General features: G+C 40.5%; 1 long non-coding RNA gene across 3 annotated transcripts; it reads right to left on the bottom strand.

The window, feature by feature from the left end:
- Window positions 1-8133: 8133 nt before the first annotated feature.
- On the bottom strand, window positions 8134-23945 carry LOC140705885 (uncharacterized). Of its 3 annotated transcripts, none has more exons than XR_013543827.1 (4): window positions 17402-23945; window positions 17195-17315; window positions 16105-16224; window positions 8134-10183 (listed from the first exon to the last, which is right to left on the bottom strand). It is a non-coding gene; the product is annotated as an uncharacterized LOC140705885 (long non-coding RNA). The 3 variants fall into 3 exon arrangements; XR_013543828.1 differs by having other exon boundaries at window positions 16109-16224; XR_013543829.1 differs by having other exon boundaries at window positions 17195-17251.
- Between the last annotated feature and the right edge of the window lie 2262 nt (window positions 23946-26207).

Genomic DNA, 26207 nt, shown 5'->3' with positions numbered 1-26207 from the left:
GGCAAAACCTGATATCTATGAAGAAGTAACAATGGAATCCACAGTGAAACATTATTATTATTAAAGGAGATAGAAGGGGGTTCTAATAATTTCTGAAAATTGCTTTTCTGGGGTTTATTAAGGAATGTGGAGTCTTAAATGCAGATACGTGCACAACACACAACTCACAATTGATACCTAAGATTGTGGAAAAGCAAGAGAGTCTTGTAACACTGTATGACAAGTTTTATTTTACAGATAGTATTGTGGCTCCAACCCACTTCATAATGTATATTGAGTCCAATCTCAGAAGACAGATGTATTCATCAACATGCTGTGGTGGTACGCTGACAAAGAAGATGTGGAATGCAATAGAAATATAAAATGTGCTTTCATGTTGATTATCTCAATAGTTAAGTGATAATTGTTTAACAAACTTTGAGAGCTATCATTCTCTTTGTTGGGTTTGTCTTGTAGCAGGTTGATCTTGGATACCAATCTGAAGCTGTTAATTTTCTTTTTTTCATCATATTGAGTATTATTGTGGTTTAAGAAAATCTTGCTACAAATCCATGAAAAACAGGAGAATTTCTACACAAATCCGTCATCAGAAATAGCAACAGAGAGAAATCTGTTTCAGAACAAACTTCAAGGGCAAAGGACAGAGAGGTTTTTTTCTTGTGTTTTAAAGGAGCCAGACTAAATAGGGCCACTTAAAGTGCAATACTGTATCATTTGGATGCAGGGTTTGCACCAAATGCCACACTGGACATCTACCTGTCTTTAAGCGACTATTGATAATACAGTACAGTACTTATTTATTGCACCAGTCATAGACCATGGCAAGATAAAACTGTTATAAACAATCAGCAACTCTGTTTGGCCCACTCCAGCCCACTCCAGTTGAGCAATATAAAAAAACAAGAACAACAAGAACCCTCAGTTATGGATCTCTAAGTGGCACCATAGAAAAATCAGGCTACTTTGGAAATTGGCTTTTTCTGAAGGATGCAGTTATACTCTTGGTTCATTTTATTTATTTAATTTAAAGGTAAAAGCTCCTTCAATAACTGCTTTGGACAGTAAAAGTTTTGAACCAGTTTGGATGTTAATCATCAACAAGTATGGACACCACAGTACATAATGTAGTGTAGTGGACAGAGTGACAGACTAGGTCTCTGGCGACCAGGGTTCAAGCCATAGAGACTCACTGCAGGAGTGGAACTTGTAAGACCACTCCTTAAATATCTCACTTACTCTGAAAGCCTTGTTAACATTGCTATTTTTCGACACATAACAAAAACAATACATGCTTAGAGAGCACACCTGTTGTGGGAGAGGAAAACTCACCAGGCACAGAGAACAAGCGGTGGGAAGGGATAGAATAGAATTTAAAGTACTGCAAAATGTGAAATTAACCAATCTGTCAGTTCAGTCCAGCCTTCAAGACTGTTTGGGTGGGAAGAAGGGGAGATCTTGGTAGGCGTGTAGTAATATGAGATATTTTGAAAGTTTTCAAAGCATGGACTTTTTTGGGGGGGGGGGTCTGGCATCTTCAGTTGGTGCAATACGTCCAGTATCATGATCCTATGTTCTCAACACTGAAAAGCCTGTGCTGGTTGCGAATTGTCTACTGGTCCCATTCAAAATGTTGGGTTTTATCTTTAAAGCCCTAAACAGCTTGGGACCTGGTCAACATAACCTCTAATTTTCAGCCCTGCTGGGTGGGGCTCCACCTCTCTCTCTCTCTCTCTCTTTCTCAATGTCTTCCCATTTGCGTGCACCTCTGCCTCCCTGTGCGAGGGCGGGTTTCTGTCACGACCAGAAATAAAGGTGCTGCGCGGAAGAGGAAGAAAGCTGCCTGGAGCGAGGTGGAGTCACACACATGCAGCCTCACACCTTAGACGGATCCTTGGATGTTGCTATCTAAAATTCTAAAGGGATTTATTTATTTATTTATTTATTTATTTGTTTGTTTGTTTGTTTGTTTGTTTGTTTGTTTAATATCCCACCTATCTGGTCGGTTAAGACCACTCTAGGTGGCTAACAACATAAAAATAAGACAATAAATATATATAAAACAAGTTACATAAAATAGACATTACAAAAAACTGAGAGCAAACAATGGGGAGTAGAGATAGAGGGCATCAGGGATTGACTGGAGGGAAGGCCTGCCAAAACATCCATGTTTTTAGTTGATTTTTAAAGATACCCAGCGAGGGAGCCACGTGAATCTCAGGAAGTAGGTTGTTCCAGAGGCGAGAAGCCACCGCCGAGAAGGCCTGATTTCTTGTCTTTTCCTTCTGGGCCTCCCTCGGCATCAGGCTCCTCAGCCTCACGTCCTGGCTCGCATGAGTGACACGGGTAGATCTTGGCGGGAGTAGGCGTTCCGCCGAGTATCGAGGCCCTAAACCGTTTAGGGCTTTGTACGTAAGCATCAGCTTAGGGATTGCCTATCTTGTTAGGAACCCATCAGATATTAAGGTCTTCAAGAGATGCCTCCTTAAGAATCTGAACATCTGCAAGGAGGGCTTTCCATGGCATGGTTCCCCAATTAGATTGCACCCTCTTGAAAATTGCAATCAGCTTCCACTCTCACCACTTTTAGGAAGGTTGTAAAGACACGTCTTTTAAACTGGTGTATAATCTTTAACTCATTGTAATGCTTTTAGTGGCTTGAATATTTAATTGATTGTAATATTTTTTAAAATGGTCATGTTGGTTTTATTTGATTTTAAATATTTTATGCTTTAACTCCCTCATTTGTTTTTCCTGCTGTGAAAAGATTGTAAGCTACCTTGAATGCTACTTTAAAAGGCAAGATGTAAATGTTGATGGTGATGATGATGATGATGATAACAACAACAACATCTCTTTAAGAAACAGTTCTAAGTGAAACATTCAGCATTCTAAGGAATTCTGTTCTTGAGGAAGATACCTTTGGATTTCTGGGTTCAGCTGAGAAGCTGCTTAAAGAATTCCACACCCAGTTCTTCTGCAGCCACTGCCTCTGAGTCAATTCATGGTTGTCAGATATGCCTCACCTTATTGCCCAGATAAAATCAGCTTTGTTTGACAACCCTTCTAAGAGTTGTTCCATTTTCAAGCAAAGAAGAAGGAAAGGCGAAAGCCTTTATTCAAAAACAGAGACAATTTTGTTGTCAGCTAATTTGTGCAGCCTCAAATCTCTTAGATCTGAAAGTCCACGGTTATAAGGTTGGTGAGGACAGCAGTGACTGAATTAACAAAGAAGCAGTAGATTTAGGACTCGGTGTTGTGAAATATAGATCATCTTAATACACATGTCCAGGAGGGCTCTTTGGGAATCTGGTGAGCGTGTTCCTCCTGCAGCACCATGAAAGTCCTCTACAAAGTTAGCCTTTGGTTCCTCTTGCTTATCGAGCCAGAAACAGTTGTCAAAGAAAACCTGGGAAAATACAGTTTGTCTCCCATTTATTTCAGATCATTTGCTCTTTGGACTGTGATTTACTGATGACTCCCACCATGGTAGTGCCAGTTTGGGGGAAGCTATTCTCCCTGCCAGGACCACATGCTGCCCGGAGGTTAATGTGCTGTGGAACTTGACTGGCACGAGAGGCTATTATTTGCAGCATTATTAGGAAAGGAAAGGAAACGTAACTGCCAGCTCTTCTCCATCTGTATTTTGTAAATTTGGTTTTTGAAAGATGAAAAGCATGGCATACCTTTAGGGTCAGGCTGGGACTTCAAAATTGTATTTTGACATGGTTTCAGAACCTTCTCTTGTACTTTTGAAAGCAACTTGATCTACCTGTCCCTGTGCTATGAGAAGCTTCCCCTGCTGATTAAGCTGCTGTTAAAGATATAGCCAGTATCTTGTTCAATATTTATGCATGTGGAGCTCTAACTGCAGTTGTTGCCGTGGTGATCTGATGAGGCGCCAATCTCCCACAGTCACATGACTTGATTGTATGACCTCGTTGTGTGTCCAGGCACACTACCAGCACCTTGCCAGATCACTGAGGCACCTTCTACAGTTAGAGTTCCACTTACATAAATGTGGATCACCATAACATCTATAACAGCCAGAGCTTGTATCTAGTTAACATTCCCCCCCACACACACATTTTTAGTCTAAGCCTAGCAGTGCCACAAAATGTGGGATATTGAAGGATGGGAACTAGGCTACCTGTGGGCTCAATGAGGCTAAGTGAAGCAGTTATCTTGGGTAGCAGAATTTGACCAGACTCTGGGAGGCAGTGGAAGACAGGAGTGCCTGGCATGCTCTGGTCCATGGGGTCACGAAGAGTCGGACACAACTTAACAACTAAACAATAACAAGCAGAGTACAAGAGATGCTAACTGCCCTGCTGCCACCACACCAAGAGGATCCATGTTACTCAAGAAAAGAGCTACCTATTTCAATAATGTCTGACTCCAAGGGCTCTAATGTGGGATTGGAGAGCTGGAACATGGTCTGGGCTATAGTGCAGGTCATTTTCTTAGTTATCTCTCCTAGGCTTCTCCGGCTCCCAAGACTCTTCAGAGCCTGAACAATGTTAAAGTATCTAGTTCTATGCTGAATGTTTTTCTTGAGGCAGCTATGGTGATGTGTAGCTGACTGTCTCTGCTGGGGGTATGTTATCTGCATTGGCTTCCTCTTCCTCCCTGCTTATCATATGGCAGGGGAAGGTGCAGGTATGCCCGCAGGACCATGGTGCTGCAACACAGTGATGGGTGAGCTGCAGCTGTTGCTGTGTGGGTGAGTGATGGGGGATGGTGGCTACAGCGGCCATCCCCTCCAACAATAGGGGGGCAGCAGGAGAATTTGAGCTGCCTCCACACACACACACAAAGAACCCAGCTCACAGCTGAAAGATGTTGAGTATTTTGCTTGAGTTTGTTTTGTGAATGAGGGACAGAGTGAAACCACACAGTCCCTGTCTAGGATTTTCACAGTTTTCACACTTCTGCTTCTCGGTGCAGGTCCAATGTATCCCCAGAAAAGCTGTCCTGGAAGGTCAGCAGCCCTATGTTATGATGAAGGGGGGGGGCTCCTTGAAAATCCATACCACCTCCAGGTGAATGCCTCTTGCTGGAGTGTCTATGGTTCCTTCTATGAGATGTATGCACAGGCTAAGTATGCTGCGGCTTGGCCATCTGATGCTGGGAGGCTACTCAGTACAAGAAAAATACTAAGACAGAACCAGAATGCACACTTTTTGTAGTTCTGTTTCCATTCTTAGACTAAGAACCTGGGTGTTGTTTGTTTTGTTGGTAATCCTGTGGGGCCTCTTACACATGTCATAACTGTAGGCTTCAGGTTGTCTTATAGTCCAATTAGACATTAGGAGAAATGCCCAGCTCTGTGAAAGGGTGTGATATTATTGTTCTGTATGATAAAAGCTGCAGCTAAAACCATGTCAATTTCCCTGTGCCTGTGACTTTGGCAAACATATGGTAATAAAGGCTTATTAGCAGAGCAAACTGGTGCCAAGGGGATAAGATTTAGGAGACTTGAACTGTGTCAACAAAACTTATCTTCACAACAGTCACCCTCAATGTCTCTGGCCTTCACCCACTGTCAATAAACAGGCACATAACCCTGAGGTGGAAATAAAGGCATAGTGCTGTGTTAACAATTGCAAGTCAGAATCCTAGAAGACAGACTTCAGATGTAAAGTGTGGTGTTGTTTAAAATCAGCTGTTGCATAGCAGGTTATTATAAAATGGTTGTCAGTTGTCTATCAAGCCAGTTTCAAAGTGTTGTTACTGTTTTTGTTTTGTTTTGTTTAGGTTCCTAAACAACTCAAGACCTGCTTCACCTTCCACTATATAAAGTATTACTTTCTGAGAAACAGGCCCTGGCTGTTAGCAAAGCTAATTTTGTTGCGATGTGAAGAAGAACCTTCTCTTTTCTGGCACCCATCATGTGGAATTTCTCTCAAGTGAGATCAGGAGGACTCCTCATAGCGTTTGTCTCCAGTACTTGATGATTTGTTTGCCCATACACTTTCCTGATTATCACTGACTTAAGTCAGTTAACACTGGTCATATTGATGAAAATTTTACTGTTACAATTGCACTACTGCTTCAGCAATGCTGTTATATTTTCTTGACCTGGTAAACCTCTTTGGTTTTTTTTTTTCCAAAGTGAAGGGTTCTCCTTAGATTTTTGTAATACAGTAAAAGTATACCAATCATTATCTTTGACCCAGACATACCTCCCTGGTATCACCTTTCCCATAATGGGACAATTGTGAATTATTCACAGGTAATACACTAGATGAAAGATATTGATGGTGTAACTGGTTGGATAGCTCAATGTGTTGCAGAGTTGAGGGGCCAAGAGTTTGATTCCTTGCTGTGCCTTCTGGAAGAAGAGCCAGCCTATATAGGCTTGGAAGAGGTGTGCAGACCTGGAATACCACAAGAAGATGAGGATGATAAACTACTGACTCCTTTATTCCTAGAAGATCTTGGCAAGGATCACCATAAGTTGGAATTAACTTGATGGTACATAATTAATAACTTCTCTGTTGGAGAAATAGGAGCCCCCTTAATAGCAGTGCTCACCATTGTTTGATTATTGCACATCTTCATATGTGCTGGGCTTGTGCTGAATTGCTTCCAGAATTGTGTATTTGACATATCTGAACAGGTTTTTGAAATATTCTTCCAAGGCACTGGGTTATGCAGAGGCCTTCATTCCACTGGTTGTTTCCCCCAAGCACTACTTGCTGCCTTTCCCCATACTGCCACTCGTCTGTATATCATAGGTGATTCTTGGCTGCCTCTGGGAATAATGCAGAGCCATTATAGGGGAAATAGTCAAAATAATCACCTTCCATAGGCAGTTTCTTTTTTAAGGGTACCCATTCACCTAATAATTTGTCCTCTATGACCCTTAGGGCTAAGGCATTATTCTCTGAGCTGGACAAGGAGGAACAGGGGTGGGAGAATGTTGGAGTTTTATTTGCAACTTTGCATCCTGTTTATAATTTGTGTGACTGGGAGGGACTTTTCTGGACTGAGGTGATAATCCATTTAACCAATAGTTCCTTCCAGCCTTTGAATTTGAAGGGAGCTCTGCCTCTCTGCTGAGTCCCTCTTTCCCTCTCTTTCCTTGGGTGGTACCAGTTGTTTATATGCTGTCGATCTGCTCAGTTGGTTGCTAGATGTTTGCAGAAAAATGCAGCATACACAAGTCTGTAACTTCAAGCAACCATAAGTAAAGATTTTTTTTACAAATGTCTTAGAGTGAATCATTGATACTTTAAGTGCCAATTAATGACAAAGGGGTGGGCTGTCTGGGGAACTTGTAGCTATTCTCCTCTGCGAGCCTCTGTACTTCTACTGTGTAGCAAAAGGAATTTTACCAGAAATTCAAAACTCTGCAACAGAGAAAAGTATATCACCACCCTCCTTCTACCCTGTTCTAGGGCTGGAGGTTGTCCTCGACCACCGTGTATTGCAAGGTGGAGATGCCCTTCTTCCCCTTCTCATGAATCCTGGTGAGTGTTCTGCAGCCAGAGGATGTTGCTCGCTCTGGATATATAGAAAGGTGGGAAGAGTGGAAAGAATAGATGACAATGGTGGCTCAGCCTCAATGCTCCACCACCTGAGCTCACTGCCTCAATCAATGGCTAATGACCAGCCTGACCTTGATACCACTGAATCTATACCAGCATTAATATATATTAGAAGGTGGAAGTGTTCAAAATAACAGGGGATAGGGTAATACAGGGAGACAAGCCAACTGAGAAAAACAGAAACTTAAAATTAAAAAATGCCTCTGAGGTAAAACTGACTGTTAGGGAAAGAATTAAACAGTGAGATTAAATGTACAGGTGTTGGCTTTGGAATGTGGTGCAGTTTGGGAGGGGAACACTGAAGGAAGGAAACCTGTCTGTCATTCTTCATACAGAATGAGTTGAAGACTGATCAATGCAAGAATCCTCTGTAGTAATATCTTTCACACAGTGCTTTTTCCCATTGATCCTAGTAGGGTGTCGTCAAGTTGTGGCACTCTCAAAACAAAGCAGTTTTGTTCAGTGGTGATCATGTGTTTGCAATGGCAACTGGTCAGCATGGATGCCAATCAATTGTTGTGATTCTTTTACCTTTCCCTAGCCTTCTTCTTCCTGACTTAAATTGTTACATAGAGAGGCTGACTACATGGGTGTTTAGCCTGCTGTTTTGTCCAATGAAGGAATGGGTTTAAAGATGGTGATCAGACAACATTCTTTGTCTTCTCTGAAAGTGTTGGTTGAGAAAAGTGGAGAAATTGAAGAAAACAACCTTACAAATGGAAAATATTTTTAGCAGTAATAGGAAGTAACTCATTAAAATAACTTAACCTTGTTTTAGGAAACAAATTTGCTAAGTGAAAGGGCAAAATGATTTTAGTTTATTTTAAAACTTGATTTAAAGTTTGTATCCTTAAGTCAAGTTTAAAAATAAACTAAAATTGAAGTCTTCTCTGCAGTACAGTACCATAAAGCAGTTTTTCTCTTAAATACACATCTACCCAAACATCTTGTTTGTTTGTTCGTTTGTCTTCTATACCACCCACCTGGCTACTATACCACACTGGGCAGTTTACATATTAAACATATAAGACATACACAACTCCAAACAATGAATATAATAGTATAAAATAAAAATAAAGCTAAAACAACCAGTAATTTAAATAACAATAATAAAACACTATAAAACAATATAGAGCAAGACAGCAGGAATGATAGTATAAATGTTGAGACCACTCACTGTAATTAGGTGTTGTAATTAAGGTGTTGTAAGGTTTGGGAAGGCCTGTCGGAAAAGCCATGTTTTTAAACAGTCACTTAAAAATTCCTAATGAAGGGGCCAGGTGGATTTGGGGCAGGAAATTACTAATCTTACATTAATAATACTGAATTCCACGAATATAATAATATTTCACATTTTCCCATACTTGAGGAGAACTTTCACTGTGATGCATTTGCCAGGAACGTATCAAGGTCAGTTTAATTTCAGTTTCTCTGCAAAAGTTTAGTGCTGGAGAAGTCACCACAAATCCAGTGTCTTAAATTGAGGTCTATGGAGCTTGTGTCCTGAGTACACTCCTGTACTGCAGTGAGTCCTGGACCCTTTGTGCATGGCAAGAGGAAGTTGAACATGTTCCATATCTGTTGTCTCTGACAAATATTTGGCATCACCTGGCAGGACAAAGTTCCACATAGAGTAGTCCTGAAATGAGCTGGAATTTTTAGCAAGTATACATTACTGAAACAGCGACTTGTACGTTGGCTTGGGCATTTCGTGAGAATGGCTGATGGTCAGATTCCAAAAGATCTCCTTATGAGGCGAAGAGCCACCTTACAGGGGGGAGACAGAGGAGAAAAAGCAAAAGAAAGAGTACATAGCATGGGTAAAAAGGGAAGAACAGAGAAGAGAAAGGGAGAGATATATAGTGAGTCTGGAGACATCCCATGGGCACAGCCCCTTCAGACCCCAACGCAGAACAGTTCATGGCTTGATAAAGGGGGAACGCCAAGAAGGTTCGACGTTCAATCCACAAAATTGAAACGGGCAGAGAACATGTCAGAGTTGATGAGTGCCAAACCCAAGTGGTCTGACGGTGTTACGTACTAGTTATTCCCCATTATCATACCATTAAGAGATACCTAGTTTTAATAACATTAAGACTTATGATTTATTGTTGAATTTGGATGATGAGAAACAAGACTCAAAAATTGATGAAGAAACTGTATGTTAAATAATAAACCAATTTTATTAGAAGAATTGAGTGTGATGACTGCTTCTTTGGACAAAGTTAAGAAAACGGAGGTAGATGACAGGCAGCAAGATCACACTCCTGTATGGAGAATTAGTGCAGGGAAAGCGCCCCAGAGGGAGACCACAGCTGCGATACAAGGATCTGCAAGTGGGATCTGAAGGCCTCAGGAATGGACCTCAACAGTTGAGAAAACTTGACATCTGAGCATTCAGCCTGGAGGCAGGTAGTTCAGCATGACCTCTCCCAATTTGAAGAGACACTTGTTCAGCAGGCCAAGGCAAAGAGGCAGTCCTGAAACAAACAAAATCAGGGAGCTACAGAGGTATTTGCCTTCAGTGTGGAAGGGATTGTCACTCTCGATTTCGCCTTCTCAGCCACACTAGACGCTGTTCCAAGACCTCTATTCAGAGCACGTTACCATAGCCTCTCGAGACTGAAGGATGCCTGCACAAATTTAGAGATGATGAATATGAGTTGAAATGTGCCACAAACTTGGTTTTGAAATGTGTTTATTTGAGGTAAAATAAATGTGGGGTTAGAATGGTGGGAAATAAGCAATCCAGGTTTAAGTCCCTACAGAATTCTGACCCTCAGTAAAAAATCTTAGGACATTCTCTCCCTTTCAAGCTGACACTCTTCAGAAGATTGTTGTTAGGATAAAGTGGAGAAGCATGTTGCATCTTCCCTTATCATTACCAGGAGAAAAGTAGTTTGCAAATGTAAGTAATAAATAAACGGTTCATGAACATGGATCAAAATTCCAATTAAGAACATATGCATTCATGCTTATTTAAAACCCTGGGTTGATTTATGGAATTAGTTTGTGAAAATTAAGAGGAGTAAAGTAATAGATAAGATATTTCATCTTAATTCTGGTGAGGCATTTCAGCAGAGTAATGTAATGTAACCTTAAACACCAATTTAAAACTAGCTAATTAAAGAAACCTTTTAACATAAAAAATATCTGAATTGGTTTTTTTCTGTTATTAGTGATTAACTTCACATGGGGATTAACTTTCTATCTCTGTCTTTTAGCCCTTAGAAAACACATAACTAGAGATGGGGGTACATGCCCCTGCACAGCTGGATGTAACGAGGGTCCAGCAGCGGACGCATGAGTAGATGGTTCCAGCTGTGGGGTATTCGTAAACCAATGCAAATGCCCCCATCTCTAATAACAACCCAAGTAGCTAAGCCCGGCCCAGCACTAATATTCCTCTTCAATCTTTTCTAAGATTGAAAGTTATCTGGTATCGTAGAATCATACTGTAGTTTTGAATAAGTATGTTCAGGAAAAGACTGGGCATGGCCTCTTTCCATGACTAGCATGGAACTAGGATGGAGCAACTGGAGTTTTTCTTCAGGACATCAAAAATCTGAGGGCACCAAAATCTAGAGGTGAACCAACTACTGAGTGTTAAGAAAACAAAATGGCAGCACTTCCCAGCACCCTCTTTTTTTCTCTTTCTTACAGAGGGTGCATACTGTATCACACTGTCCTCCTCCTTTTTTATGGGAAGGGCTTGTGCCAATTCTCAGGACAGAGTAGATGGGGGGCAATATTGCTTGCCCTTGGTGCCCAAATAGCTAGCTATGCCTCTGTCTCTCACCCTACCGCCCTTTTTATCCAACAGATAGCTGAAGGGTCTCATTTTTCTAGCTCTCATTTTGGGTTGGTTGGTTTGTTTGCTTGCTTGTTTTAAAATATTTTTACCCTGCCTTTCTCTTTAAAAGGACACAAAATCCCTTCTCCATTTTAAAAGCCATATAAGGGGTTAATTGAAGGCTTCCAACTAGGAGCCTTTAATAAAGAAATGAGACATATGTAGAAAACAAGGTAGTACTAAACTCCAGCAAAAAGGCTGCCTCAAAATAACACAGTCCTCCAAGACAGATCGGGGGAAGGGCATGGATCTGACTGAATTCAGCTTTGCATCATCTAGTTAGTGGAAAAAATAACTAAAAGAAATATTGATGCACTGGGTTATTTTGGACAAGCCCTCAGTTTGGTCCTTTGGCTGAAAGTGGTTCCTTACCCTTGTTTCAGAGGATGTTTCGACTTACCCTGGCAGATTGCTGAGGGGCCTCTGCCAGGACAACACTTACTTGTGCATTGGGCTACTACTAAGAGACCCAGGGACACATTTGCCTCACTCCAGACTTTGAAGGGCTGCACTTCCTCTGGTTCTCCTGAGAACCCACTATCCCACTATATCCAGTTTTTTCAGAGCCTCATCATAATTGAAAATTGGTGAATGATGCCCTGAACTCATGACAAAATGGCTCTCTCACCTTAGATGGTATGAGAAAATAAGAGATCTTGGTGAGACCACATTGAGAGCCACAACATTTTTAATTTTAATAGGCTTATATTATAATATTGATTCCTGCAAGCCACCTTAGAAGGTTACTGAAGCACTTATGGGGATATGAATCTCAAAAGCAAATTAAATTCAAATATAATAAAATATTCATTGCAGCTGCAGTGCTTTATCTTGGTAAGCAGAAATCAAAAATTAATATCTGGGCATTAGTAAACTGGTCACTGCTTTAACAGTTTATTGCTTATCGTTAAGCCAGATTTCACACACACACCCATTCACAGGTAGCTGTTGACTCAGAGAGGTACAGTTGCCATGTACAGTAAATTATGTACAAAGATTGCACAATGCGCCTCTCCTATGAGATAATTTACATTGACTTGTTAATCATGAACACAGAACTTCTCAGTATGCCACTGAAAACAGAGCCAAGAGAAAAACATTAAAATGAAATCTCCCACGAAGCTTCAAAAATCTTTTGAAGCTCAAAAGAAGGGGGGAAATCATTAAAATTGAGGCTTTAAAGACAAAAGCCTGTACCCATTATAGCTGAAATTAGTTTGCTATCAAAAGAAATATCTGCAAATGTTGATGTCAATCCTTCACATGATATTTTCAGGTATTTGCCAAATATCCATGGAATGTCTGATGATGGTAGATAGCCAATATGATATTTGATTTAAACAATTTCTGTTTGGCCAAAATCCTACTGTATGTGTTACCTCTGTGAAAGGTTGATGATGTCACCACTAGGAAGAGATGTTAGATAGTTAAAAAACTTCATCTCTTCTGTGACTTCTTTGATTTGTAAATAATCTATTTTATTGTGTGGGAATGATGGGATGGAAGGAGGAAGTCCTTAATTAAAAAAAAACCCACAGTCATCTAATGGTGTTATTGGCAGCATAAGATTTTCTGAAATGAAATATGTATCCCTTCTGTTCTGTGGCACCCATGAAACAAATTAATCACTAGCTGGACATGCCATGGGAAAGAAGAACATATTTAATAACTAAAAATGTCCTCCTGCTGATTACAGTTGTTTCTTTGTTCAAAATATTTTTACCCTGCCTTTTTTACACTCTCCTTAGTAGGAGATATCCTGCATTGACCTTAGTAGGAGATATTAAATTAAGTTTGGTGAATCGTCTTGAAGTATGCTTACTGATTCTTGGCATCTTGTGCAGGGATGGGGAATGTGTGGAATATTCGCCATACTTTTAATGTCCATTAAGAATGCAAGATACAGTATGTCCTTAATGTTGTAGAAGAAGAAATCTGGATGATTGAAATAAGGCAGATAAAGACTAGCATAATAAACAGTCCTCCCAAAAGGAAAGAGGTAAAACTGTTCCATGGCTTTAAATAATTAAGATGGAAAAGCAGAAGAATGGCAGTGGAGATTCTGAGCAGCATGTGCTAGAAAACAAAGCAGAAGACTTCATGGCTTTAACCATCAGCAAACCCTTCAAGGCAGGCATTGGGCAGCACTCCCTTTGCATAAAGAAGATGCCCAGTGGGTGATTCAAAAGCTCAAGCCCCAGTCCAAGAGAGAAAAGTTAACTACAACAAACTAAAAAGGGTTAAAAGGCAGAGCTTGGGGTAGGGAGATGATCAGTAACACACATATCAGTTCCTCTGCAACCCACAAACCTCACCTCTATCATGGAGACTTAAAATTATGTTTTTAATGGAAATGTCAGACCTTCACCTTTTATTTTATTTTTTTCAACCACTTCCTATGTAGGAGAAAGTTTTAAGGAGGTAGCAAGTGTTCTGCAAGAGAGAAAGGCAGGACACAACAAACCAACAAACCAACCAACCAATCTGCTAGCCAACAAAACAATCTTGAGATATGCTTAAAGTTCTATTCAGTTGTTCTGAAAACTTATGGAGACAACACACAAGGAGGGAAATGCATCAGATTTTGCTTTCACTTCCAGGCATGTCGCTCAACATCAAAAAAACTAAGATAATGGCCACTGGTCCCATCACCTCCTGGCAAATAGAAGGGGAAGATATGGAGGTAGTGACAGATTTTACTTCTTGGGCTCCATGATCACTGCAGATGGAGACAGCAGCCACAAAATTAAAAGACGCCTGCTTCTTGGGAGGAAAGCGATGACAAACCTTGACACCATCTTTAAAAGTAGAGACATCACCTTGCCAGCAAAAGTCCGAATAGTCAAAGCTATGGTTTTTCCTGTAGTGATGTATGGAAATGAGAGCTGGATCATAAAGAAAGCTGACCACCGAAAAATTGATGCTTTTGAATTGTGGTGCTGGAGGAGACCCTTGAGAGTCCCCTGGACTGCAAGAACAAACTGATCCATTCTAAAGGAAATCAAGCCTGAGTGCTCACTGGAAGGACAGATCCTGAAGCCGAGGCTCCAATACTTTGGCCATCTCATGAGAAGAGAAGACTCCCTGGAAAAGACCCTGATGTTGGGAAAGTGTGAGAGCAAGAGGTGAAGGGGACAACAGAGGATGAGATGGTTGGATAGTGTCATTGAAGCTACCAATATGAATTAAATCCAGGAGTCAGTGGAAGACAGGAGGGCCTGGCGTACTCTGGTCCATGGGGTCACGAAGAGTCGGACATGACTAAACAACTAAACAACAAGAACTAAGGTCAAATCCCCTCATTATTTTCCACCTTGTTGCCATTTTCTTTTCCTTTGTGATTTTGTTTCTTCCAGCTTTTCTTTATATTTATACCTCATTCTGCTTCCTGTGTCTACAACAGATGTATTGTAAGAATCTCTTCTTGAGGTAGTAACGTCACCCCTGAACCTTCTCACATCCAGGGCTTCTGGACAATTTTGTGGTTTCAGACAGAACTCAAGGCTGTGAAGCTGAGAATGAAAGAAACACTTCCATGCATGCAACCACCAAATTATGGATCCAGATGGTGTAGAGGTTGGAATTGTGTCCAGTTAGCCACAGAGAGCTATATGTAAACCCCAGAAAGAAGCTAATAATAGATTATGTTTGGGAAACCTGCTCACTTTCATTAGGGTGAGGCTAGGGAGAGGCGTCTTTTTTTCAGGGATTAGAAAGGAAACTGTAACTGCTTTTCTTTGTTTTAACAATTTGTTTTATTATATTTATTAGAGACATATACCCTGATTTTCCCCAGTGAGCTCAAAGTGGCATACATAATGGCTCCAGTCCACCCTAATTTGCCCTAAAAATGTATGAGGTAGGTCAAGCTGAGAGACAGTGACTGAAATCCTATTACACAGATACTCAAATAGGGTAAATTTTGGAGATAAATTGCTAGAAATTAAGAAATCTCTTTAGATATTATCTGTTGCATACTCAGTTGCATGACTCAACAAACAACAAATATTGCCTATAAAAATTTCTCTGCTTACAGGAATTTGAGTCCCAATATTTTGCCATTTGTGCAACTGTGCAACAGGATTTCAGCCACTGTCTCTCAGCTTCAGCCATTAAGTGTCCCAAGGCCACTTACCAGGCAGTGAGGTTTGAACTTTGATCTCCCAAGTACTAGTCCAACACTCTAACCACTATATCATCTGTCATCTCCACCTTCCTCTTAAATCCAGGTGCACATGCCTACCAGATGCATCACTTGTAATAGTGATAAAGTTGAATCAGTTGGTCGTGTTCTTCTTTTCTGTACTTGCTATCGGGATCTTCTTATGGAGCTTTTATCACCTATTATCCGTAAATCTCCTGGGAGATCAGAGGAGGATTATGTGCAGTGGCTACTCTCTGACAATATCCCTTATATTACAAGACAAGTGGTCAAATTCTGTGCTGCAGCAATGGTTATTTGCAAACAGATGTTTGGGTAGGTGATTTTAGATAGATAATATAATGTTTTAATATAACACTGCCTGAGGTTTTACCTATATTAAGGATATATGATGTTATTACATTGGAAAGAAAGGGTTGTTTTATCATGTTTTAATGGAATTTTATTACCCTGCCCGACTTTATGAAACAATAATTATATGTATCTATTTTATATTGATTTGGTTTTACTGGTCTTCGACCGTAATAAAGTATACTTACTTACATGTTGTTCAATTATCACCTGCTTGTAGCACTGACTCATGTTGTTTCTGGAATTCACCAAGAAGGCAGGGTAGACCCATCTGCTACTGTGGATTTTATTTTTACACATATACCTTTCTGAAAAGATTGTAGAGGAACAAGAAAGTGTGAGTTGTATTGTATCTATATTTTAAAAAGGATTACGAAATAGTCAAAACTCCTCCCCTCCTTTGGCTTTCAGTGCAAACCAATACTGTTTAATTAGCTACTTGGGGAACTGAAATGTAACACTCCTTACAACCTAAACTACTTTTAATAGCAAGCGGCTGCCCTCAGGCTTGTAGTGTGACCCAACTTTGTGTGAGCGGAATAATTATACCATTCTCTTGTCTAGATGTCTGCCTGAAGCTGAGATTTTTAGTACAAATCTCATTGTCATACTTTCTTTTACAAAAGACACATCACCAACATGTAATCACACTTCAAAAATGCCCATGCCTCAGCAAAATCAGATGGAGCATGGGATGGGATTGTCATCCACATGCTTAAATCTCTGTTCCCTGCAATGTAGAGGATCAATTCCCCATGTCCATGCCAGAGTAAGGGATTTTCATGCTTGGAGTTCAGAGGGTCCCAGTCTCAGAAGTAAAGCTGAGATAGTTCTCCTGCCAGCTGGAGTCTACTCCTCTTTAAACACTCTTGCTGTACCTACCATTCAGAGAACAATTCCTGCCTTCACCTATTTGGCCCCATTTCATTTTATGTGAACCGAAGTAGGCCTCTTCCGCTTGCTTGCTGGCAGAGCAGGTTTTGTCCTTAAAATGAGCATTACTTTGTATCTGCTAGAAGCAGCCACAAACACAAACAAACCAAAGTTTGTGATCCTGCATGTTCTAGGAGGGACATTTCTTCCTTTCAAGAGAGATCCCAAAGCAGAAATGAATGCCCTTACTCCCAGCCCAAAGATGAGAAACGTGTGTGTGTGTGTATGTGTGTCTGGTTTTTTTTTTTGGGGGGGTACAGATTCCAGAATCCCAGAGTGAGCATCCCACATGTTTTCAGTCTCTGTCCCAAACACTGCCCTTGGATTGCTACTTGCCAGTGTCACCTTCAGTTGTAAAATCTGAAGCCTGATCCATTCAGATCCCTCCCATCTTCAGGATCCCTGCATCACAAGGAAAAAAACCAAGGCCATTCTGTGTGATGGACCAGCACGAAGTTTATGCAAACTGCAGGCAGAACATGGATACGATGACATAATTAATAACTACAAAGAAAGCTCGCATCACAAAGTCTCTCGGCAACCAGGACTCACAGTTATAGGCTAAGGGTATCCAGGCATCTCCCTGCACTCAGCTTAGCTCCAAGAGTACCAAATCTTTGCTTCACTAAAGATCTAGATTCCTCCTCCTCTTCTAAGCCCTGCCACCATAGGTAAATAAAGCTGATTTTCTCAGCTAAGGCAGAGGAGGGTGGAGAAGGCCCACTATCTGCTTAGTGCTGGGCTTGGTTATCTCTGGAATGTGCCCAACTAGCTGGGTGAAGAGTTCATCCCTTCTGGGAGCTGATTTATTACTGTGAGTTCTTTGCTATTTCTACTTTGGTCTAAGAGCAAAGGTACAGCCCCTCTCCTGTTACAGTAACTTGTGCAATGGCACCTGTGGCCAGTTCACAAACCTAACTCCTTCTACAATGCCTCCTGCATGAAGATCTACTACCCTGCCATCATCTTTGCTTCTGCGTCTTCTGCTGGGGACTGAGGCTGTTGATGCTTTCTTAGCCAATCAGATTTAAGGCATAGGGTATGAAGTCCTTACTACATCATAGTACAGTATTGGAGACACATGCAATGAGCCAAGCATTATGGCACCGTTATAACTTGGATTTTTTGGGTGACAGAAACACCAACATTGTGGCCATAATTTGAGGACCAATGCAAGGTTGGGGGGGGGGAGGAAGTACATTCAATTTCGACAATATGTTTTGTAGCAGCAACTAAAATAGAAAGGTAGACATTGTTGACAGTTGGAAAAAGCACACCGTCCTCATTCATGAAAGTTGGAGGTATGCCATTCTGTTGCTACAGATGCTCCTGCTACACACAGAATAGAAATGAGATGGGGAGGCATAACAGAACACTATCCGTGAAAGGCAAAGGAAGTTCCCTCCCTCTCATAGTCATGACAAATAAACATCAGAAATGGCCAAGACAGCCTGTGATACCAGCCCATCTAGTATCTTTTCTGAGATAAACCATTAATATATACATTTAAGCAAGAGCCAATAAACAATCCCAAAGTGAGTGCACTTAACTGCATCATCTCTATATACATGTGTCCCCACCATGAGGAAACATGCAAATGGATGAGATAACCCCACCTCAAGGTATTACATAATATAATATTTATATGTACACAAATGCATAGAAGGATGGAACAAGTTGAACCGATGGATGGCACATCTGCAAAAGTTCAATTTTGGTTGAAAAAAAAAACAATGAAAGGACATGATTGATTCATGGTATGTTAGCCTTTCTCTTGTGGCTGACTACCAGATTTTCTGCACATAGTTTAGGGCACAGTGTTTTAATTAAACTGGCACTTGAAGAATACTAAAAAGAGATAGGATTTACCTTAAATTATCGCTAAGTTACCTGTAATTGACTGTGTTTATGGCTGTGCAAATCCTGTACTTGGCTGTCAAGGGGAAGCATTAATCTTGGAGTCCCTGAGGCAAATCTCTTTCTGCATGAACAATAACTCTTCAAGTTCCCACTCTGAATAGTAACCGAGCAAGGTGGCTTAATTTTATTGGTTTATGGAAATGCAGGATTTGTTAGGAACACTGTCAAACCCATTTGAGAGAATAACTCCTCTCCGGGACTCAGCTGTATGTAAACCTACAGTTTGAAATTGACTTTCAGGAATAGTAACATTAATTTCACCCCACTTCATTATTTTTAGAGTGAATGGCTGGAAATTCACTTCCCCCATACCCCCAGCTGTAGTGTCTTCATAAATGTCTTTCCGCGATGTTAGCGGAGAAATCATGTCAAGCTTTTAATATATGCTATACTGTGCTGCTTATGGCAGCATTCCTTCTCGAGTTATCCAACATTGTAAATTCACAGTTAATTCCTTAAAGCTTGGAGTTCCTTGCAGCCACCATACTTTCAAGTATATGTTCTTTGATAATCGCCTCATTGCATTTTGTATTGCTAAAGAGAGTATTACAGTAAAAAAAAAAAAACACACACAACCCACTGGCATTAAAAACATGAAAGGAAGGTTTAACTGTAATGAAACCATTTCAAATATGATACATGCTGTAAAAAGCTTCATTGCTTTGTTCTCTGTAATGGGTATAGAAAACATCTGCCCCCTTGCTATATAAAAGGTTCCAAATGTCAGCAGAAGAGGAAATTGTAAAGCTTAGATGTAGGTTTGGGAACCTGTGATCCACCAGACATTGTTGAAGTACAACCCAATCTTCAAAAAGGGCAAAAAGGAGGAACAAGGGAATTACAGACCGGTTAGACTGACATCAATCCCAGGGACAATTCTGGAGCAGATTATAAAGCAACCACTCTGCAAGCACCTTGGAAACAATGCAGCAATAACTAGAAAACAATATGGATTTGTCAAGAACAAATCCTGCCAGACTAATCTTATCTCATTTTCTTTTATTGGTTAACCTCCTTGGTAGACAGCAGGAATGTCATAGATGTAATATATCTTGAGTTCAGCAAAGCCTTTGACAAAATGCCCTGTGATATTCTGATTATCAAGCTAACTAGGTATGGGCTGGATAGAACAAGTGTTAAGTAGATTCACAGTTGGTAGCAGAATTGTATTCAGAGAGTGCTTATCAGTGGTTCTTCCTCAAATTGGGAGAAGGTAGCAAGTGGGGTATCCTAAGGCTCAGTCCTGGGCCCCGTGCTCTTCAACATTTTTATTAATGATTTTGGTCAGAAGTACAGGAAATACTTATCAAATTTCGAGATGACACAAAATTGGGTGAAATAGCTAATAACTTGGAAGACAGGGAAAAAAATTCAAAAAGATCTTGATTGGCTTGAGTACTGGGCTGAAAACAACAGAATGAAGTTTTTTTTGGAATAAGTGCAAAGTTCTACACCTAGAGAAAGGAAACCAAACACACAGTTATGAGACTGGGGATACTTGGCTCAGTAACTCTACGAGCAACAAGGATGTTGGAATTGTTGTAGATCAAACGCTGAATATGAGTCAACAGTGTGAGTTGGCTAAAAAAAAGGCAAAGGCAACTTTAAGGTGCATTAACAGGTGTATCATCTTCAAAAATCCTTTGAGGGACTAGTCCCCCTCTATTCAGCACTAGTTAGGCCTCATCTAGACTACTGTGTCGAGTTCTGGACACCACACATTAAGAAAGATGTCAACACACTGGAGCAAGTTCAAAGGACAGAACAAGGATGATTAGGGAACTGAAAACCAAGCCCTATGAGGAAAGATCGAAAAAGAAAACTGGGTATGTTTAATGTTGAGAAAAGAAGATTGAGGGGAAATGTGATAGCACTTTTCAAGTACTAGACATTCAGAGGAGGGGCAGGATCTGTCCTCAATCATCTTAGAGTGCAGGACATATAATAATGGGCCCAAGCTACAGGAAGCCCGATATTTAGACTGAATATCTGATAAAACTTCTTAACTATTAGAGCAGTATGGCAATGGAACCAATTACCTTGGGAGGTCATGAGTGCTCCACCACTGGAAGCATTCAAGAGAAAATTGGACAACCAGACAACCATCTGTCAGATCTGCTATGATTTGGATTCCTGCATTGAGGAGGGGGTTGGATGCAATGGCCTTATAGGCCTCTTCCAACTTAATTATGATTCTATAAACCTTCATCTGTGTTGACCATTGATCATGGTGCCTACACCTAATTCGAGTCCATTATCCTCAAGATGGCTGTAGATCCTCTCCTCTTGGTCCAAGATCAAGGTGGACAAACTTTGACCTGGGGGCTGTATGTAGCCTCCAGGATCGCAATGTACTCTTGCTGGCACCCTTGCCTCCCTGGCACCCCATTTCCCCATTTCCTATAGCACTCAACTTTTTTAAAAAATTATTTTGCTCAGAGAGAACCTTTGTATTCTCTAAGGTGGATGGGGCGACTTTATAATAGAATCAGGAAAAATGTTTTGACACTTCAAGTGCATTGAGGTTACAGATTATAGGTTTTTTTGCTGTACATAAATTTTATATCTGCAAAGGAGATGCAATGTGTGAAGGGTGTAACCTTGAGCATTGTGGAAAGATTCTTGAAGAGGAAGAAATCCAGAGGGGTTCTGGTCTCCTGCCCTGATTGGTTAAAAGAGGAAGCACTCATTGAAACTTTTAAAAGAGTGCATGAGTAATGGCAGAGGGTAGTGAGATAAAACCCAGATTATAAAACTGGACTGGTGAAAATGTTCATTGTATGGAAAGAGAAGAACATACCACTGTCAACAACAAATGTAGCCAAATGGATATCAGATTTGGTGGATATTTTGAAATATTGCATTGAAAAACGAGAGGACTGTCTTTGTCCGTGGGAAACACAATTAAGGTGAAAAAAAGCTGAGAGCAGGAATGTTGACAACCTGGAAGATGTCTAGAGGAGGGCGACTAAAATGGTCAAAGGTCTGGAAGCCATGTCCTACGAGGAGCGGCTTAGGGAGTTGGGAATGTTTAGCCTTACAAAAAGAAGGTTGAAGGGGGACATGATGGCCATGTTTAAATATTTCAAAGGATGTCTTGTTGAAGAGGGGACCGGTTTGTTTTCCAGGGCTCCAGAGACTAGGACACGGAGCAATGGTTTCAAACTACAGGAAAAGAGATTCTGTCTGAACATTAGGAAGAATTTCCTGATGGTCAGAGCTGTCTGGCACTGGAATAGGCTGCCTTGAAGGGTGGTGGAAGTTTCTCCTTCTTTGGAGGTTTTTAAGCAGAGGCTGGATGGCCATCTGTTTGGGAGTACTTTGATGGATGTTCCTGCTTGGCGGGGGTTTAAACTCAATGGCCTCAGTGGTTTCTTCCAATTCTATGACTCTATGACTCTATCATATTCCTGAGGTAGCACTGGATCCTATGGGAGCTAAGCACTGTCTGGGAGTCCTGGTTTGTTCCCCTCTGCCTTACCAAAACAACCTGTGCTCTGAAGTTATAAAACAAACTGTAGTCACTGATGCAATTGAGTATATCAACATAAAGAGGAATAGATCTTTGCAATACAAATTTGCCATGAGACTCGCAGCTTTTTTGGTGATCCAAGATTCATTGGGTGTGGCAACATACATTCTTGTTTGGACCCAGTGTATAATTTCCATGGGGCAAAATATTCACAATGGAAGCAGTATATATAACTACACAGCTGATTCGAGCTTTGCCAATCCTCTCTGCTTCACCACTACCCCTGCTTGTTTACCTATGAAACATTTATTGATGGGAGCAGGGACGCAATTCAAGACTCTTTCTGAGGAAGGAAAAAGAAGGCGTGTCACAGTTTAATTTATTTTGCTTTGTAAAATTATAGATGACTCAGCCTTTGCTAGTCTTGAACTACCAATCTGTTCCCTCAGCAGGCAAGAGGCCTTCCATATATTGGCAGGATTGTAACGTTTATGAGACTTGGACATAGACATAGAAGGGAAAAAGCACTGGATAGAAATGAATTACAATATAGATATGCAACAATAGTGTTTACATCTTTCTAAAGCAAGTATGAGAAACGGGTCCTGTGAGTGGCATATGGCCCCGAATGCCACGTTTGCAGCCCCTCAGTAACCATAACTTCTCCCTCACATTTTAAGTTCATATTTATTGTTCAAGAAAGTCTCCTTGTGCCCTTTAAGAGGCATAGGACTCTGTCATACATCAATTAAATAAAAAAATTTAAATGGTCACTAGGAGATGCAAGGAGACTTCTTCAGTTTCTATTAGAAATATTTAGTTAAATTTGTTTTTCAGATAAACAAATACTTTTTGTAGCAACATAATCACTTCATTCCAAGTTCTTTATGAAAGAGTAAAAATAGTAAACATGCAAATATGCCTCTTTGGCCTGGCGCCTCCCTTAAACTACTGTACTAGCAACTCAGAAAAATGGTTGAGATCACCATCCATTTTAAAAGAGAGTGACCATAGGTAGGATAGTGGCCTGGCAGAAAGACGAGATGGAACATTTGTCCAGTTGAGTCAAGATAATCTCATTATGAGGCTGTTTGCTAATGTGTGAGATGTGGATTTCTCTATTAAAAATCAAATTGATTGCTCAGTGTAATAAAGTTATAAAAAGGCACTTGGCAACAGTAGGAACAATGACAGAAAATTACAGTGTAAGCCCCCCTCCCGCCCCAAGACTTCTGAAGGGACATCAGCCTCTTTTGTTCTTAATTTTGTTCAGGGGTTGGGAGACTGGGGTGGAAGATATATAGGTTATTCAGTAAGGTGAAAGAATAAAAAGAATTTATATCTTGTTTTTTCTGTACCATACACGGCTCTTAAGTTTGGGAGTCATTGTGAAAAAACACCCACTGGCACTTGGTTGAGGCTTGCCATTTGCAATCTTTACAATGAAACTTCCCCTCCCCCCCCTTTTTTGCATAAAAATAGAATAGCTGCTAAAAGCAGCATTTCCCTATGTAATTACCCATGTGAACCATCTGATATTACATAATCACATTTTTCAATCTCTACCCTCACTTCTCTTCATTGGCTGCTGAAAGCTTGGGCAGGAAACACAGGATATGGCAATCTCTCACCACACATGCTATTGTTACGTGGATAACAAGAGAGGGAACTAGAATCAAGGTTTTCAACTGGAATTGCAGGGATAAAATCTGCCCTTGTATTCCTTTTCAATTCCCATCTATGGTATTTTAGTAGTACTTCAGAACTTAGATACACAAGAACTTAACACTGTCATCACTAGCAGTAATTGTCTTTTATCAGGCAATAAGAAAGGCAAGATAAAGCCCTATCTGTATGTGACACCAAGACAAACAATACTGTTTGCACAGAAGATGTTCACTTGGAAAAAGAAAAGAAGCAAGGAAAACGCAGCCTTGAAAAGGGTTTATTTACTAAGGATACACAAAAGCTTGTGTATCCTTTTTCAGTTTTTCAGGGCAATGAGTTCACCATGCCCAAGAGCACAAAAAACAGAATATTCTGACTTTGTTGCTTCAAGGTTTTTACAGAAAGATCTGAAGCATTTTCCTCTCTTTTGTTTTATTCCTGGAAATTTCCTATATTGTTTATGGCTTACATTACAAACGTCTTCCTAAATCATCAGACGCAGTTAATGAAACTAACTTTTTAGACTATAATAATAAAAGGGACAGTTTAGGTGTGATCAGATGGTAAGAAAGGATTGCAACTGATTGCACTTGTGTAATCTCCCTTAAAGTGGCTTTTATGTCCATGAACAAAGCGCTCCAGTCTGCCCCCCCAAAAACAGTAGCCCTGCTGCTGGACCAAAAGGCCTAGACACAGAGCAGGCTCATACTTTGACTGGGCCATTGCAACACTTTGATTCTTTTCTTTTTCAGCCATTCTCTTACAGATTTGCTGGTGTGCTTGGGATCACTTTCCTGATGCATGACCCAGTTTCAACTAAGCTTTAGTTGTCAGACGGCTTTACCCCTGTGCTTGACAGCATTCTAATGACGTTTTGAGCATGCAATGCACCTTTTTTGTATTACATCAGTACTCTTTCCAGCAGCCAGAGCCTTGAGCCAAGATAGTATGCCTGTGCTCATTTTGTAGGTGGGGTGCAAGACAAAGCTTCAAATGCAACAAGTTTGTAGCATCCATCTCTCTTACACTGGCTGCCTCTCACAACTACTTGCCACTGCTGCCACCAGTGGTATTTTTAATATTTGTTTTATTCTTTTACTTCTTTCAAACTGGAATAGCACTATTTCAGTATTTCAGATGGAAAAAAAATATAACAGATCAGACTGCAAGGTTTCCCTGCAGCTGGAAACCCATGATCCTGGTATCCATTACTTGACAAACGTCACAGACACAATTTGCTCCAACACAGGAGAGCACACATGCCAAAATGATTTAAAATAAATCATGTCCACAATCAAGTTAAAATAAACAATCCCCTAGAGGATGTTTAAAACACCTCACTTTCTGAACAAAACAATACACTTCCTAGACCCCCCCCCAAAGTATACTCAGCTATATATTGTATAAACTGATATATTTCAATCTATTTCAAGCATGCAAACCCAACCCAATAGTTTTCCAGTGGGTAACCACATCCTGAGATGGCAAGCCAGAAGATTGTTGTGCTAACAAACAAGAAATGTATCACAAACCAGATCACCAGAAGGGGTTTTTGAGGGTTGGGCTGTGGCTGAGTCATTTGCAAACACTGCCAAGGAATTAGCATGTAAGAGATAAAGGCAGGTCACAAATGGTGGCCATTTTTTTCACCGTTCTTCAGTAGGAAGATACAGTATGTGACTTGTGACTCACTTTACAGTACAGTAGTTTCTGGATCCTTTAACAAGAGCAACCAAGGAATCTCTTCCTGACTGTTGCTTTTATTACATCTCACATCATGCTTAACCTCTCACTTGACAATTTTTCATTTTTGGGGCAACTAAAAAGTGTCCTTCCTTTTTTAATGGAGGACCAATAACTCTCTATGAATTATGCATATGTAACATATATATGAAAATTATGTAATAGATAAGAATGGGTGAAATTAACATCCATGGTCCGTGAGCCATCATGGAATGCCCATAAATAGAACACAGGGGGACAGTTTGTGCCACTGACTTGCCTTGCTATATTTAGGCATGCCAATTATTTACTAAACAGCTCATTATTCCAATGTTTGCTCCTTTAATAACATTGCTTCTCAGAATAATAATTTTATTATTTGGCTTGTTAACATTGTTGAGAAAAACTTCCCAAAGAGCTCATGGTAGACAACTATTGTGATGTAATGGTAAGAGTGTTAGAAATTAGGAGACTTTTCTCCCATATGCTCATCCCCGCTCAGTCATGAAACTCACTGGAAGATGTCGTACTCATAATTGCCTGTCAGCCTCACTTACTTTGAGGATTAAGTGGGGA

This window comes from Pogona vitticeps, chromosome 3, assembly GCF_051106095.1.
Source record: "Pogona vitticeps strain Pit_001003342236 chromosome 3, PviZW2.1, whole genome shotgun sequence".
Lineage (NCBI taxonomy): Eukaryota > Metazoa > Chordata > Lepidosauria > Squamata > Agamidae > Pogona > Pogona vitticeps.
Note: the sequence above shows the minus strand (reverse complement) of the source record. Positions and strands in the feature narration are given on the sequence as shown.